The sequence below is a fragment of the Oxyura jamaicensis genome, chromosome 2 (genome assembly GCF_011077185.1).
Source record: "Oxyura jamaicensis isolate SHBP4307 breed ruddy duck chromosome 2, BPBGC_Ojam_1.0, whole genome shotgun sequence".
NCBI classification, from domain to species: domain Eukaryota; kingdom Metazoa; phylum Chordata; class Aves; order Anseriformes; family Anatidae; genus Oxyura; species Oxyura jamaicensis.
Window position 1 is genome coordinate 124,354,627 of NC_048894.1, and position 18,415 is coordinate 124,373,041.

At 38.9% G+C, this 18,415-nt stretch overlaps 1 protein-coding gene and 1 long non-coding RNA gene across 3 annotated transcripts in view; one reads left to right on the top strand and one right to left on the bottom strand.

Annotated features, from left to right (window-relative positions):
- NCOA2 (nuclear receptor coactivator 2) overlaps positions 1-18,415 on the bottom strand; it is a 196,991-nt gene that overhangs the window by 120,153 nt on the left and 58,423 nt on the right. For both annotated transcript variants that reach the window (XM_035316110.1, XM_035316113.1), the window contains exon 3: positions 5,006-5,210. The gene's annotated coding sequence lies outside the window, so the exon portion shown is untranslated. The remainder of the gene's footprint in view (positions 1-5,005; positions 5,211-18,415) is intronic.
- Positions 3,430-4,385, top strand: LOC118161112. Its single transcript, XR_004747860.1, has 3 exons — positions 3,430-3,534; positions 4,081-4,165; positions 4,264-4,385. It is a non-coding gene; the product is annotated as an uncharacterized LOC118161112 (long non-coding RNA).

The following is an 18,415-nucleotide window of genomic DNA, read 5'->3' on the forward strand; positions in this document are numbered from 1 at the left end:
ATAAACACTGAGCATGTGGAATAACAGAGTCCTTACAGCATAAATAATAATAATAAAAAAATCATTATTTCACCAGAAGATAATTTTGAAAACACTGTTTAATAACCCTAATAAGCAACAGGATGTTTCCTATGTCTTTTATTTTACTCCAATTATTTAAATGGATCTCACAAACCAAACTTCTGCAATGAATGCGGTTAGATAAATCAGCATTCTGCTTTTCCATTGACAAGTATTTTCCTAACATATTATAGTGGGAAGGTATCTATAGACAGATCAATTAAAAATCAAATGCATATTGATAAATTCCTGATGATAAACTAATGATAATCTTTACTTACAAAAAAAAAAGGGGGGGGGGGTGGAAGTGTGGTTACGGAGGGGAATTTAGTCTACAGGTTTATTTCCTGACATAAAGCTTGAGATTCAAGCATCTTCTATAAATGTATTTGCAATGTAGGTCACCAAAAGCCTTAATACAGAGAAGGGCCAGCATTTCTATTACCTTTAAATGCTTTGCTGTCCAAGATCACAGCCTGTTACATTTGACCATTGGATCCAATCCTGCAACTAAAGTTTTGCAGTGCTAACAGAGAGTGAACTATTGCAGACCTCTACATCTCAGATTGGAAGAAGATTAAATAAAGGTTCAATTGAGAAGTTCTTAAGAAAAAAAAAAAACTCCAACCAAAAGAAACACTGAAGCTAAAACTTCAAATTCTATTACACCTGATGTAATAAATTCTCTTTACTTAACTTTCAAAGTAAACATGGTGAAAGGTTTAACTCATGTACTTCTTTGAAAGCACTTCTCTCGGTCGCATTCTTCCTGCCTCAGTTGCAGGCATGGCTTCAAAGGGGCCCACAAGCACATTTGCCACCAAGAGGCTGGTCCCACTGCCCCCTGTCCCAAGCCATCTTCAGCACAGACACTGGTCCAGCCCCACGGTTAGCAAGTTCAAAGAGCCAAAGAGCCAGCCAATTAACCCAACCAAACATGTGGTTAGCTGACCACTATTTCAGGTCCCTGAGCCAACTCACTCACGAGCTGCGGGGGCAGCAGCACTGGCACGAGGGAGATGGGGCAATACCTCAGCTGGAAGGCTGCAAACCACTTTTTGGGAAGCCATTAGACCAAGGTTAGCTCCAGTGACACCACAGCTGTGACATGCTCACAGGAACTGGCCCTGTGTTCAGCCTCTACCCTCCAAACAAGGGAGGACATAGAAAAATCCAGTTCTCAGGGTGCAATCTAAGGTCCCCAATTACCTTGAGAGCCATGCTGAGTTAGAGACTCAAACTCAAAGCCTCAATTTCTTTATTTTTTTAAATTCTCTCTTTTTTTTTTTTTTTATTTAAATTTATTTGACTGGAACCTACTGTTTCTAGATGGAAGAACTCATGTCCAGAGCTTCACAATCTTATCCTCAAAAATACTGTGCGAATTTCTAATACGGAAAAAAAAAAAAAAAAAAAAAGACTTCATGAAAGCAGCCCAGATTAGCTAAGCGATACATCATAGTGGAACAATTCTGCTGTTAAAGATTATGCAGATGTTATGATGGAGGCAGAGAAAGACTTTCTTTAGCTACAGCACAGCTGCTGCAAACAACTTCAAAAAGACTTGGCACAGGACCTCAGCCACAAAACTTCCCGCTCGCTTCATTTCATGCATGTCATCTGAAACTACAGCAAGCTGCCCCAAGGACAAAGCTAACACGAGGGGAGTTTGGAACATCTTATCAGTAGGGCAGTTCCTTGCACTGCCAATACTCAAATGCACCTTCAAAAAACTCAGCTATCCTTCTCCATTCCTTCTCAATTTAGCAATCTCTCATGAAAAAGAAGAAAAAAAAACAAAGCACAACACAACATTAATGGTATGGCAGACTGCATTATGGCAGACTCTTATTTACACTTGCATTACCTTCCATGTTAGAGATGACAGCCAAATTACCACATATTTAACATATATTAATTCTTCAAAAAATAGCCATAATAAAAAAAAATAATTATCCATTGAAGCAAAATTATAAAGTACTATCGGTTTCAGTTCATGTTCTTTATTACCAATACACCGAACTACTCTGAACAGTCAAGTACCCAGACTATGCAGCTGATTATAACAGCTTACAATCATGTTGAATGTTTGTGTTTAATGCCAGTCTTGTATTTTCTACATCATATATGCACCACAAAGAAAACGTATATTCATTGTCTAAATTCCAAGTTCAGCTTTTCTTTTTAAATCCTGAACAAAAAATGGGTCAAAGCATTACTACCCACAAAGAACTTACATTGATTTTTTATATTTAACAGTAAAGCACAAACAATTTAATTTTGTTTGCATACTAACATCATATTTACTTGTGATTTCCTTTCAATGATTACATTTGTAGGAAACATACCTGAGAAACATAAACTACTCTAAGATGTGTGCATGTGCATGAGATTAAATTAATGCATTTGTGATGCCTATGAACAGAATCTTAGAAACTGTATTAAAATGTTCCCTTTTTCTTCTTTTATTAATTCGTAGGATGTTGGCTCTTTGACACTTAAGATGCTCTCACTTCTATCACATGAGATCATAAACTAATTTGCATTTCTTCCTACAACTATGAAGTCACATTCAAAAATTAATACAAATGACAAAACAGCAGCAGGAGCCATTAAAATACTGTTAACATGCAAACTTTCTTTGTAAGAAAAACAGAGCAGAAAAAACTACAGAAATAAAGAAACAATCAGAAATTTAGTGGTTTTTTATAGCTCAATTACTTCATTTCTAAGAACTTGATAAAAAGCTAGAAACCCATGGTCTTATAAAGAGTATTAGTAATGTTGATTAAAAACAACAGTGAAGAAAACTCATTAAAACAAAGGTAAAACTTGAAATACTAGAAATACTAACTGTGGTATTACTATATTCATGAAAGCATAACACTTCAAAATGACCTACTTTAATAATAAAAAAATGAAAGAATATGGCCACTAAACCCCAGCTTCTACCAGCTTTATAAGGCACCATCTACTTCTCAGAATTAGGAACAGACTCATGAAACTGAACCAATTTGTTCAACAGATGTTTCAGTTAACCCAAAGGAATTTTTACTTTTCTATTGTAGAAATAAAGAGCCATGAATAAAATTCCACTGTTATTAGCAGCTTTCAGAACGTATTAGCTCAAAATCAGCTTCCATCCCCATTATTTCTTCCACCTAGCTGAGAACATTTTCCATGCCGGCCGAGACGTGTCGCTGAAATAAAGTAGGCGCATTGATAACACAACTCCCCCCTCCCACCCCGTTTCATGGCACACACAGGAACGGTACAGTTTTTATTTTGCTTGGCATTCCTCTCTCCGCGTTAGCCGATAATCCTCCCCGTGTAGCTGTGCCAGCGCGGTGCCCCACGGCTCCCCTGCTTCTCCGGCCCCCTGCCTTCCTCCAGCAGCCGCCGTGCGCTGGGCGAGCGTTTTGTAATAGGCGCTGTTGCATCAGTCTAATTGCAACATCATTCCCAATGCTCTAGGTAAGGCAAATAATTTCATTTTCAGCTTCTGCTCATAAAAGGCAGATTGCTTCAACCTCTCCCCCTGCCCTTTTTTTTTGTTGTTGTTTATGTTTTAAACGCTAGGATTTAAAGAAGCGCTCGCACTGCAGGGCAGCAGTGAGACAAAAATATCTCAGGTTTTCTTAGAAAGCAGCACTTGGAAATCCTGCTCTGTGCCTGAGGCACCGCTGCAGCCTTCCACAGAGCCAGATGCAGTGGATCCCCCATGAGCAGACTAGAAGGGGAATGCACACTCTTAGTCTGTGTATTTAATATAACATTTAGCTACTATTAAAGCTTCATGGCTTTTACTGTCTCCCTCTTCTGCAATAGAGAGTAACAGCTTATCTGGCAAACACGCTCACTATGTTTCTAGGCACCAAAGACACGCTCTTGGTTAATTCATAAAATCTGATCTAACATTAGATATTTTGCATTCAGGTTAGCTAAGTTAAAACAATATTTAGCCTAACCATGCCTTGGCCAAAAATTCACTGCTATCTAGTGATTACAACACTATTGTAGCTGGCTATGGCCATCACACTGGGAAAACACAAATCCTGAGGCTGAAGAAATGCAGCTGAAATTCTGACCTCAAGCCATTCTGATAGTGGGTATTACAAACACTGTGTACTTTGTATCTGATACAATAACCAGGCACAAGAGGCATGTGCCTGGGATGAACGATGAATTTACTTGTCATTTCAGTTTTGTGCACACACATTATTGGAGCTGACAGCATCAAAAAATGCCCTGCTTCTTATACCCCAAATCATACTATGCGATATGAACATCCAGACTAAAATCCATCTGTAAAGGCAAGCACTGACAGGAGGAAATGTCACAAGTAAGTTTCAGCGAAAACTGAGCTTTGCCTTTGTTTGCTTATATGGCATGGTACACACCGTGGTCATGTCACCCAATTCCCACAGCATCTCTGCTTTTTGCTCAGTGTACAGAAGTACCGCGAATCAAAACAGCGATCTGTTTTCTTCTTGGTGTTTGCCGTACGGTCTGATTCTGTATTTACTGCACGCTATTCAAAATTTTTCGGAAGACAGAACAAGTAATTTCTTTGTGAATTCGATGGTGCAGCCAGGCACTCGACAAACATAATGGTTACTCCTACTGTTACTCCGTCACTCCTAATTTAGAATAACGCTGTTACTTCTAACTTCCTAACCAGAGCAGAGACAGCTTTAAGGTCAAAATGATTCCCCAACTCTGAAGACAACTTTGTCTCCAGCTTAGCACAACTCAGACCTATTTTTTTTGCAGTACTTAGCATTACATTGTGCTTTATATAGCACTTTCGAACCTCAGCCCCCGCTGCCTCACTCGCAGCTATCAGTGCTCAGCACTTTTCCAGATCAGATCCGAAGATCTCAAGTCACCCGCAAGAAAGCCAGACGCACAAAGACAGGAGAAAAGGCTGGATTAAGCAACTTACCTAGCATCACAGCCAGGAAGAGAGTCTCGTTCCCCAGGGCAGCGTGCAGCTGCGCAGAGCATCAGCACAGCCCCTGCCCACTGTGCAAGTCCCAGCTTCTGCTGTCACTGAGGCAGGGCTACTACGGAGAACTGCCTTCGCCACTTCATGCAGCAGGTTCATTCCCAGAGCAAGTCCATCCTGTGCATGCAATGAAGCAGGGGTCCTGTGGAAAAAAACAGCATGTGAGCACATGGGTAAATAACATTCAATTATAATGCTCATAAGTGGCCAAACTAAGGAGCTTTGTTAAGACATCCAAATACACTTGTGGCTTGTTTTGACTTGGACACTACGTTCACCACTTCTGGCAAAAACAGACAGCAGAAATTGTCAGTGTGAGGGTGGCACACGCGTACCTACACAAGGTAGCAGAGGAGTCACAATCTTTATGTGTACCATGCAGTTCTTGTGGTAAAGGAGCAATGGTTAGCATAGGCAAAGCAATCATCTCTGTGGGGACTAGCAATAGATGGTGGTCAGCATATTGCCAAGGAGCATCTGCTGAAACCAAAACTATTTATAGATATTCCAAGATTTTTACAGAGGACTTTCCAGAGCTCCTCTGCCTGCTTTCCTCAAGCTGATTCAAGTCCCAGCCCTTCTTCAGTCCTACCTTCAGGGTCTCTTCAAACCCCCATTCCCTACTGCTTTTCACCTCTCCTTGCTCTGTCATTTCCAGTGCTGGCTGGTAGCGCCACGCTCTGCCCTTGCCTCCCCATGCTTTATCCCTCCTCCACTCCCCGACAGACAGTCATACTGACTTGTACCCTTGCCCACAGCTCTCTTTTCCACCCCATCACACACTTCTTCATCAGGACTCCCACTGCCTCCTGGATTCAGTTTCTCAGTCCCCCTGCTCACCAGTTCTTGTGACACCCCTTCAACAGTCTCTTTCTTTCAGCCTAGATTTATCCCTTTTAGCCCTTGTTCCTAACCTGCTGCCTATAAAACCACTATAGGGGGCCACAGTGGCAGGGGAGAGCCTCCCTTGGGGAGGAGAGAGCAAGGATAAGGGAAAGACAGGGCCCTCATACCCTGGGGGCCCATCTCCCTGTTCACTGATGGGGTTATTTTGGGGCTGGGACCACAGTGTGGTTCCGTTCCTGGCTCTCAGGCACTGTGGTACCAGGTAGCTGGTTTGTCCTCCAGCCCTGCCTCTGCTGAGCTTCCGGCCTCCCTGCCCAGCCTGCACAGCTTGCTCTCCCTTATCCCAGTTTTATCAATCTTCTACTCCCTGTCTGAGTTTTCATGTCTCTAAATCAAGCAGTTTCTCTTCTGAAGCTGCTTGAGGAGAAATAATTGAGAATAGGAGAAGCAGGATTTTCTGCTCTCAGTTACAATGGCCAGTAGCATTCATTACCACCTGCTGAGAAGCTTACCCAGGTGTATTTTAGCCAGTTCTTAGTGATGGGACACGTGCAATCCGTGCAGCATTAGAAGATGTGCAAATTTGCTCAGCAAGAAGGAAAACGCTGTCAATTTTAGCCATACAGCTCTAATGCGCTCAAGACGGCACGAGAGAACTGTGATTTCTTTAAAAGCTTACAGTTTGGTTAGATCTGAGATTCTCACAGTGCTGACAAAGGCAAATCTGTGACTCATAAGCCACTCTTCTTCCCCCAAAGCTTATCACCAGCACTTTCTGCACTGCCATGTAATTTCTAGTTTCTGCTTCAAAGGGAGGGACATGAGCATTTGCAAAACAAAAAGGTTATTAAAAAACAAACAAACAAACATAAGAAATAACTATTTTTCCATGCATTCGCATAAATAGCTAAATAATTTTGGTAGGAAAAAAATAAAAGAAAATAATAATAATAAAAAAGAAATTAAGTTAGAAGCAGCTAAAGGCTAATTTTTTGCAAAGTTCTAATAAATAAATAACTAAACCCAGCATCCTATAAAGGAAAACATCAGGCAGCTTTCCTTATTTCAATTCCCGGCACTTCCCTTTCATCCCTTAGTAGCACAAGTCATTCAGCTTGCTAAAACAAGAGCTACACAAATATTAAAATCTGAGATCAGTGGTCAAGCTGCAAACAAGCTGCTGAGCTTGGGCAGTGCCTGGGAGAACACCACGGAAGCCTCACTTGTCTTCACCACCAGTCCTGTTGCATGCCTACAAGCAATGTGCAAACACAGTACAGACAGGCGGCCACACGCAACCAAGCCAGCGTTTCTTAGCCATGACCATTTCTGTCCCAGAGTTACCAATGCTCAGCTGAGAAGCTGTAACTGCACATCAAACACTTCTAGGCCACAAGGACCTGAAGTAAAATGGGGTAGCTCAAATCGTGATGAGGGGCACATAGATTTAATAAAGATAATTTAAGCCAACCCATTTTGCTTCCCATTTGCATTAAATAGAGCAGCCAGGTATCAGCTGCAAAGTCTCAAATGTGGAAGGGCAACTTCTTACAGTGCTATTGCTTGTGATTATCTGCCCCTGCCTGGAGGGGAATTAATCTTGTATGAAACTTGAGGTAACTTTTTCTTTCCTTTTCTCTATTTAGCAGTTATTTATGTTAACATAAGAGAAAAAAAATAAATACAGAACTCAATGCCATTACACGTATGGTTAAGTAAAATACAGAAAGGGAAAAACCGCAAAATGGACAACACATTTCTTTTACAATGAAATCCAATTTACGATATTTTTTTTTAACTGAGCATTTAAGAGCAAACAAGACAACATTTTCATGATGGTTCTTGTAAATACATCTGTATAAATATGATCCAGAAGAGCAGAACAAGAAAACAGAGAAACAAAGTGTCACATGTTCACAGCTGCATGCAAATTATAGCACAGACTAAATGCACCACAACAGTTATTTTTCAATAAGAAATAATTATTTCCCAGGAATGACTGACTATTCCTGTGAGATTGTATTTAGTCTAGAGACATCTGATGTACCTAATTTTCAAAAAGTACTTACTAACTCTGGAAAAAAAAAAAAGGAAGAAAGGAAAAAAAAAAAGTGACCTACATGCATTAAATATCAGTGTGTAAAATCATAATGAAGCATTAAACGCTTGTTTTCATTTGGATAAATGATTAATAAATACTTTTATTATATCTTAAATTTAATTTAAGTAATGCAACTGGCTATCGAGCATCCATAATAGCTAGGTTTTTCTTTAAAGGACAAAATAATTATCTGATCACTAGTTATATTTAAGATGAAAAATATAATTAGGTTGAATTAAATTGCAGTGCTTCAATGTACAATCATGGAAAGTACATAAACTTCTTCCTAGAAAAGAAATCAGAATTTTGTGCACTGTTTCATTAGGCAGAAGAACATATTGTTTGTCAGTAAAGTACTTTTTTCACTGAAGAGAAAGGAAAAGAAAGCACTTCCATTCATACAACCCTGCTCAACTGATTAGAAGTATCAGGCACTGGTACTTGTCTTTCTGCAATGTAAGCAATCAAAGCTGACTTAGATCCTACAGACCACTACAGAGTGTTCCTAAACACTCCTCTGAAATCCAACAGACCTCCAAAAAATGGTATCTGTTTGTTTAACATAAACCAACCTAATTATTTTGTCATTGAAATCAGTATTTATGGGCTAAAACACTAAATCAAGTAGGAAAGCTTTCATGTAAAACAAATCATAAAACACTGATAAAGGAAATGCTTGAAAAGGCTCTAGATCTGCAGGTATTTATATAAGATTTGTGAATATATAAACACTTGGCTATATACGTCAAGAAAAAGGTGAGGCTCAGTGCAGTGAACTAGTCATCAAGAAGACTGATCTTCCTTAGCCAGCTGGCTGAAGTATAGTAGTGAACATCTAGCCCCAGAGCCAAGATTCATCCAAGACCATTCATTCATTGTAAGGTAAGACTTTTTTTTTATTTTTTTTTTCTCTTTTTCTTTCAGCATTTTTTCTTTCAGCATTTTACAAGTTATTTCCTGAAAACCTTCATCAGTTCTCTCTTACCAATTACCACAAAAGCCACATTGCAATGCAAATGGTGTATTTGTTACGATCAACTTACTGGCATCATTTGATGAGTGATTATTCTCCATGTGGCAGAATGAATTATATTAATTTTGTTCAGGAAAACTGTTCTTCAAATCTTATGAAATACAGTTTCCTACAGCACTAGAACTTTCATTCACCAAAAACCCCCAAATCAGGTTTTCCCTTTTAATTTCAAGAAGTATCTAAAACAAATTTACAAAGGAAAATTGTCATATCCTAAATAAATACTGCTGCATCAGCATCAGCATAAAAACTGCTTCATGCATTGATCAACACATATGCTATAGTTTAAATTTTCTTTCAATCTGTTCAAATAACATGACACTGTAAGTTCAGTATAAAACATTATGGTCCTTATGCAAATACGCAGGCTCCCAAATTAAGGTTGGTGCTACACAATACGTTGTGTGCAGCTGCTCACAGCTTGTTCCCACACTGAAAAGCAGATTAAAATGGAACAGCAACCTTATACCTGTATAACATTGATTTTATTGACCTAGTTCATGTTAGTTTAATAATAATATCAATATCTGAAGAAACATAAGTCACCAATACTAATAACAGCAGCTACAGCGTCCTACTGATGTGGCACACTGTCCATAATTTCATGGCTCAGCGTCATGTGAGAGGAAGCAAGTGTCTTGCTAGCCACATCTGACACCGGAAGCACCCACAGCACCAACCCTCTGCTGCTAACTGCGTCCCATGCACCATCACGGTAAATTTGAGGGAATTTAGCTTCAGTTAAATATTTCTAATGTCACTTACCTCTTCTATTCCTTACTAAGCATCTAGGGAAACACAGGGTGCAAAATGTGACAAAGTATCATTGCTTTATGGACATCAGGTTATATCCCCCATTGATTTTCTTAGGATTTACAGCAATTGCAGGCAGTGCTCTTGCTGGCTAAGGGTGTTAGTTGGTCATCATTTCATAAATGCTTCTTTTAGACCAATATTTAATTAAGCTCACCTCACTTTATGTACTCTACAAGACGATTTGTTTTTCTTACGCCATGAATTAAAGTGCCAAAAATGTCTACAGAGCAAATAGTAAAGGGTATATAGTAGTATGTTATCCATATGGTATCAACTACAATAAATCTACTTATAGCCTGTTAAGTTTCCAAAAGAATGCATTTGAGTTTCAGATCTGTGACAAATTTAAGTTACATACTTATGTGTGATTTAACATTTTTAAAATTAAATAAGAGTCACATTAACAAGACTGAGTAACAACACAGATACAAGCATATCTTGCATAGAAAACTCATCAGAAAGTGCTTAGAACAGATGCAAACAAACCTGTAATATTTACCAGCTCTTACAGTATCTCTCAGAGTGAAGATGACTCCTGGCATACATCTGGCAGTACTGTACCAAAGCAAACCTTTTAAAGTTCTCCCCCTCTTATTACAGTGTCTTGCAACACGAATGCTCTGTGTGAGCATTATTTTATTTTTTTGTCATGCCTTTTACTGCTATAGGAACTTATAATTTTTAAACTATGCTTTTGTTTTCACCTAGGTAACTTCCAGAAATTGGAAAAGACACAATAAAGTCCTCCAAAGGACAGAGAATTAAAAATAAAAAAGGAGAACTGTGAAGTTTTCTTGCTCCTAACCATACAAAAATGCATGTCACATATAGGATTCTTAATTAAACTGCTCATTAGGCTCTATTACAATATTTGTGCCTAATTTGTGAGACCTTGCAAGTGAAATGTCAGTTTTTACACCACCTTGCTATTTCAATAGTGTGCTTAGCTCCAGAAATTTTAAGTTTTGAGCCTGAAAGACATGATGAGTAGAAGCAGAAAGTATCTTCTAACAAAGCGAGCAATTGTGGTTTTTGTTGCTTCAAAGCTTGACAGCTCTGTTTAAATGCTTTCTCCACTACCTCTTGGGCTACATTTGCAAAATTTAGTAATCTTTTTGAGATCTCTTATTCGAACCCACAAATCCTTCCTCTGATGGAAATTCCCCAAAACACCACCCTACAAATTATGGGGGATCAAAATGCTTGAAGTGTGCAGTCACACCAGACTGCTGAGCCAACCTAACAGCCAAGTGCCGTTATGAAGTTTTGTCCCTTCCTTGCACTCATCCTATCACTTAGTTCACCAGTTCAGCTCCCTAACCTGGCATGAAACTACTCATGTTTTCTGTAGATTAACAAACTGAATGAGTTCACCAAGGTTTGAGAGAGGTTTTGCAGCCAGCGGGATGGGGGCTGACATGACAACCTGGATAAGACTGTGGAGAACAAGATGGGGAGAAGGGAAAGGGCCTTCATTTCTAGAAGCAGCCATCATCTTTTTTCCCTACCACTTTAGGTAAGTTTAGAGTATCATACCAAACCCTCCCTCACCTCTTGATGCTTCTTCTTTCTGCATACATAAATTAAGACTTACTAGCCCAAGGACTAGAAATCAGGTATGTGTGCTGCTAGGTAAGTGCATGTCTAAGGTAGACAACCACCCCAAATTACACACCTCTTCCTCTGCATATTGTGTCTCCTGTCTCTCCTACAGAGACTGAAGAATCACTGAATACCCCAAAACAGCAGTTTCTAAGCTGAAATTCATGGTCAATAGAGACAGAGTATAAATTATCTGGCAGAACTGTATCGTACAGCGTAATTATAAATGCCTACATTTCACTGGGTTACACCAACAGCCAGTGAGACAATTGAGTAGTAACTGTTTAGTATTAACATCCCCAAAACTTCAGAAATGACCTACTGATGGAACTTGTTTGGCATGTGTCCTTGTGGAAAGAACAAAAAATGCCCCCGTTCAGCCAGTGGCCAGAGCAGGCCCCATCCTGAACCTGTGGTGTCTCAGGTACCTCTCTCATCTGTAGTCGGTATGGACCCCATGGCCACCACGTAGTTCGTACAACTCAAACTGGGCAGTGCAGCAATTATGGAAGTTTTTTGTAAGTCCTTCAGCAAAGAGGAAAAAACAACAACACTAAGTATTTCGGTTCAAATTGAGCTGCCTGGTTTCTATTATTTTTTTGATTTGTTTCCAAGAGTCTTTTTTTTTCTTCTTTAAACCAACTCACCCACAACTTACTATGGAACCTAGATTTATTAAACAAAGACAAAAAGAAAACAAACAAAAAAACAACCAATCAAACAACAACAAAAAATGTTACTTTACCACATAATGTCCCCAAATGTGAAATGATTTTAATACCTACCTCCAGTGGCAGCTACAGCACAGAAACAATTATTACATATTAATCCCATGAATTTCTGAGCAAAAATGAAAGCATAACATTAAAATAAAAATGTAAAATGAGATAATTCTATTCAGTTTACCAGAAAACAGGGAGCAGATGTTATGCATATGCATGTAGAGATATACACGCATGTGTACATAAAACCATAAAACATATATTTTTATATACACATACTTTCTAACGCAGGTTAAAAAAATAATCTGCCAAAAACAAAACAAAACAAAACAAAACAAAACAAACAAACAAAAAAACTGCTATTCAATTCTCCTAAAAACCAAAACAGCTCCAATTTTATGACTGAATGTTAGGACTCATTTTCTTTTTTGGTTCCAGGATCTTTCTGCAGACACCCAAAAGAAATGGGGAAACTGCTTTTGCTCCTGTGGAACACAAATGGAATAGGCTGCATATATCACAAGAGAGAAAATACTTCTAGTGTTCCCTAAGTGCAAGTGGAAGCAAATGGAAAAGCTGCCACAGCCACAGCTCAGTGCAGGCCATAGTTTTCACCAAGTTAATTCATTTTCTCAGGCAAGGTAGAGTGTGAAGAAATTTGGACTACTTATACGTTAAAGCAGCTCCAGAGAGCTTCATACTTGTCTATGACACTCAGTCACACTCATCACATCTCTTTGGAGAGCCCATGCCATGTTTCCATCCTGGTCCATTTCACAGACTATTTACCCATCTCATCAACTCCCTTGACTCACATGAGCATGACTCCTCCCTTCATCCCCTTTTTTTGGAAGCTAAGGGCCTTTTATATGTTTGCTACCTGACTGGTTTCTAACCAGGCAGGCCAGTTTATACTGTTGTCTTAATGACTGTGGATGAGACAACTGAATTTTCCAGTTTTATGAGTAGACACTCCATGGCGGGATGTGTCGAAATGCCTGTGTACAGGTCTGGCCGTGGCCGTGTGTGCTTCTGGCTTTTGCACCACATCTGGGCCATCCCTTTGGCATGACTTGCTCATGCCAGGGCATCTCAGCATGCACACCAAGCATTTTTGGATGCATATTACATTTTTTTTTTTTTAATAACTGACCAGCTGGCAAGCCTAACTTTCTATTTTTCTCCTTTTGCATGTCAGCAGTACCATCAGTCTGCCATTCCACCCCAGAAAAAGAGGTTTTGTACATCACCATTTGATAACACCAGGAATTCCTGTGTCACATTCCTTCTACCTTGCCTTTCACCTCACTTCCCATGCACCTCAAATCCTCATTCCCAGCCTATTCTGGTCTTTCAGAGTGCCAGCCATACTAGGAGGATGGGCAAAAAGTGAGCTGGGGATATTCTGCTGGAAGGTGTTAACGGCTACCATCAAATAAATGGCTCTTTGATCTGCAGACAATTATGGAGCTGGGCCTGCTCACCAGATGCAAGGGGCTCCTTTTTTCACCCATTTCTTCCTTCTGCAGTACAGACGGACAGAAATGCCATCAACTTGAATGCGAGGCCCTATAAACCAATTCCGGGTTTATTTTGAATTTAGAAAGAAAAGGTCTACTTTGCTTTCACAGAGGGAGATGTCAGAAAGAGTTTGCAAACCAACAGCTTAATTTGGAAAGGGACTCTTGTCACAATCCCTGTATGCTTAAGAGCTCTCTGAGTCTCATATGCAATCTGATTGCTGAGGTTTAACAAAACGTATTTTCAAAAGTTCTTATGACTAACTTACTTAAAAAAAAAAAAAAAAAGTGCTTTCAAATACACGATGAAAAGCATATGGCATTGTTTTAGTGCTTTCTACTAATTAGTAGTAATTTCTTTAGATGGGGCAAGAAAATGACAACTTTTTTCCTCAACTGGCAGTGAACAGCCAATTCAGTAAGCTGCTTTTTTGTTTTCTCTGAGAGGACAGTGGAAAAATCTCTTTCATTTATTAGGTCTACAGAGACCAAAACTGGCCGGGTGTCAAACCTGCTTTGTAAAAGCCCAAATTCATTCAGCCATGCACAGAGAGATTCCACAGTTTTTACAACCTGTTATCAGTATCAACTTAACAGAAGATGAACCTTTGGTGTCTTCCAATGAGTGTTACTGCAATTCTATAAAAGAGAGCAAAAAACTGAACTCACAATTCAACACAAAAGAAAAAAAGAAAAAAGAAAAAAAAATAACCCTAATGGAAGTGCCAAATTACATTAAAATCCTAAGATCTCATTCATGTTTTGCTAGATGAGCTTTTCATAAAGACATAAAATGAGATCTCATACAATAGCAAATGAGCATCCTGGATAACTATTTAGACTTTAATAACAGCTGACTGCTTCCAAGTCACACCGTATGCAGCTATGATACTTAACGTGCCGGTTTCACCACCTCACTCGTGATTGAAGGGCATGCAGAAATTGTCATGGGGACAGACAGGGCAAGGCCTTAAGCTGAATGAGCACTGATGGCAACCTCAGATAGAAAGATGACTATTTATTTATTTATTTATTTTTAGAAGGATGGGGCTTTCAGAAAGGAAAAAAATAACTACAAAAAAAACTACCAGGATGGAACAAGTGACTTGCTTTTAACTAGAATGAGGATAGATTCCTAGATGGCTATGATAAGCTGATGTGCTGCCCTGTTAAAATGTCACTTATCACATTGAATCAGGTACACAACATATTAAATCAAAGGGAAAATATTAAACTTCAATTTCCAGTAAATACACCCAATATCACAGTATATTAATGTACATTTTCTATAGCAGCAGCTTATGAATAATAGTACCCGCAATACTTTTTAATCTCAGACTTTAAAACTGAATGGACTAATTGTTTAAAAATATAGTCTTTCCACTATAAGATTTCTCTGTATCTGTCCATAAAAAATGCTTGAATTGTCCCATTTTTTGTTTAGCAATGAATTCTGTTCATTCTTTAAGATAAAAGAACTGCAAACTAAGTCAGAAATGTTTCCCACATTATTAAATATTGTAAACAACTATTTTTCCATTAAACCAAGCAATTGTTATTAAGCATTCAGCATGCTTTGCATAAGCTAAAAGTCCAGCTCCTCATTCACTATCAGGGGGCCGCAGTGCTGCAAACCTGCATCTGACCCAAAAGTGAGCCCAAACATTCTTACCACCATTCTTTTGTGCGAATTATAGGGATTTATCAGTACAGATACACACACAAACACACATGCTTTCTTTAAAGTTTAATAAAATCTGCAGGGTCTTTAGGGCTCCTGAAAGTACGTGTGACTTTTACCACCACCACATAAACAGGCCTCTTTAAGGGCTCCTCTCCTTGCCATGCCGCTTGCAGATCACAGGAACACGAAGACTCTGAACTGAGTTTTATTTGCACAAGAGCACAGGAAACGTTACACAACACCAGTGCTCATATGGAGGAGGAGAGAATCTGTACTCCTCACACACAGATTAGCCAGAATTCAACCTTCAGCCACAATTTGCTCAGAGCTTTGAGGTAAGGAGTAATATATATATATTTTTTTAAGTAAACAAAAACAGCATTCCTGAATACAACACAGAAACAATTTACTGTAATTTTGGAAGTGGAATATACATCTGTGGCTCAGGTACTTTTTAGAAATCTGCTGCAAAACATTAAAACTCTCCTAATCTTTGTCCCTTGCTTGAAGCAAAACAGCTTTGTGTTGCCTCTAAAAATAGGAAGGGAGCAGGGGGAAGGGAAGGGGGTGGGATAAGAGGATAAGTGGGAGTGAGAACTGATACACCATACTGGCATTAATGTATAAAAAGACTAGCAAATTGTATTCTTAGACTATGGCTTTCCTAACAAAGTCAGGCACATTCTCAATTATCAAATAAAAAGAGTCATCCTTTACTTATTCTCTACATGCAAAGGAAAAAAAGGAAAAGTTTTGTTTCATCTGTTACCAAAACCATCATTGTGTAGTCAACACTTTTAATGAAATACAGGCCAAAGGATTAGTCAGAGCAGATTCATGGAAAAAAAAAAAATATATCTGTATGCAAATACAAGACTATCACAGTAACTAAACCCAAGAATGAATCCTGCCCAAGCACCATCCTACAAGGCATCCACACACCCCAGCTTTCGCAGCTTTATATCAATGATAAACAACCTTAATGCAAGCCACTGCCCAAAAGATGACAAATTATTCTAAAATCATAATTAAAGTGATAAATTAAGCATTCTAAATATAAAATGTATAAGAAACACAGCCCATACACGTTAAAATCCTAAGAAGACTATGTGCATTTCCATGAAGAAGTAGCAGGTAGGGATGTGGAGGGAAAGGCTCTGTCCCCTTGCCTGCAATGTGGCTGTTACCACACAGAGGAAAGGCTGCTGCAGAGCAGCTTCCCAGATGGGAGGCAGAAGAGGAGTTATTTGAAAGCTTAGGGTGCTACAAACAAATAAACAAGCAAAGACAGTCAGCTTATCATGCTTGTCTTGGGAAAAGCAGGCTGTGTTAAGGAGCCCCAGGTTGGCTGACAAGGCAGTGAACCACTAAAAGGCATCATTGAAGCTTTGCAGGCCAGATCCGGGAGAGGAGGAAGTGGCAACAAAACGCTTTTCATGTTTTAACATCAGCCCTATCTCAGCTGGGGTTTTGTGTGAGTAAATCAGGCTCTAGGAGTTTTTCACAGAGGGTTATTTTTAAATACCTGACCATATGAGCTTCCTTGGAATAGGAAAAAAGGAGAGGCAAAACTAAACAGTCATTACATATATGTTTAAATATAACATTAAAAAAACCACAAGATATTTAAACTGACTAGAAATGTCCACTTTCATTTTAATTTTAAAGTTGGCAATGGACCTGGACCAAGAGAAGGCTATATTCTGACCGAGATGCAGTAACATGCAGTTTCTAAAACCAGTCTTTAAACCAGTTCAGAAGAGAGAAAAAATACTTGCTCATAATCTGTCACTTAGAAAAGCAGCAACTTGGAGTCCTTATTCAGATATGTGTTAACCACTTGGAGCTGAAAGAGAAAGCTCAAGTAGCAAAGGCAACAGCAGCAAGTTCACAACCAGAGTGCAGGGCTGCACAGAGTTCACTTGACAGCAGCAACATCAACAAATAAGGTCTGGAGAGCTGACCCTGAGTTTTCTCAATACTACTTTCCCTGCAAAAAGCATCTGCAGCCAGTGCCAAAAAGGCTCTTGTGAGCCTTTATCTATTTCTCTTTCAAAATACAGAAATAAACACATCTAGGTCTATGTAAATCATCTCAAAAGATTCAGCAGGATGCTCAGAGAACGCATGATCAGAGACATGGAGCATTACCAAAAGAAAGGGCTGAGACCAAGAAAGAGTATACTGGTATCTCATGGCACATTCCTGGATACTGATACTGCCTGACTGTCATTCTGTTAGGCAAGAACGTAACAACCATATTTTGTTTCAACGCTACCTCTTAATATATTTAGAATCAAATCACATAGTGCTACCTAAAATTACAAACAAAGCAAATGCTTCAAAAACAGGCTTTCAAGATAGAAGAGGCATATTTTTCTGCATAGAGGAAAGTATCCATATATCAATTAATCTCAAATCAACTGTCCCTATCTGTTTACTTGGGCTTTTTTGGGCTGTCACTATCAATAATATATGCAAAAAATTGCCTAGCTCTGCCAATACTGCTGGTTAATAATTGCCTGTTTACTGAAGTTCTTCTGAGCAAAATTATTTTGTCAAACCAACACAGTGTTTTTAATAGAGTGTTTTGACAATGGAATAGCAAAATTTAAATATTAAAATTACCTTATATGATCTCAATGTATGACAGTGTTAGCTACTCAAAGAACTGAACTTCTGCCAGTGTGTATATTCCCTTTCCCAGCCTGTCACTGTTGTTGCTTACTACCTCATCACCTCCTAGCTTTCTAACTTCAGACTTCTATGTCATTAGAAGGAACTTTTTTTTTTGGTTTCAATGAAAATGCACTTGCCCTGTTTCTCACACTGCAAAACACAGAGATATTAAGCCTTCTTTTGAGTAATAACCCAACAGAAATATCAATAACACCCAAACAGCCCAAAAACCAAAAGCACACAAAACCCAGCAACAGAATCAACAGGAAAAAAAAACAAAACAAAACAAAACAAAACAAAACTTTTTTTGGTTAATACATGCTGGTTTACATATTTTAATGTTT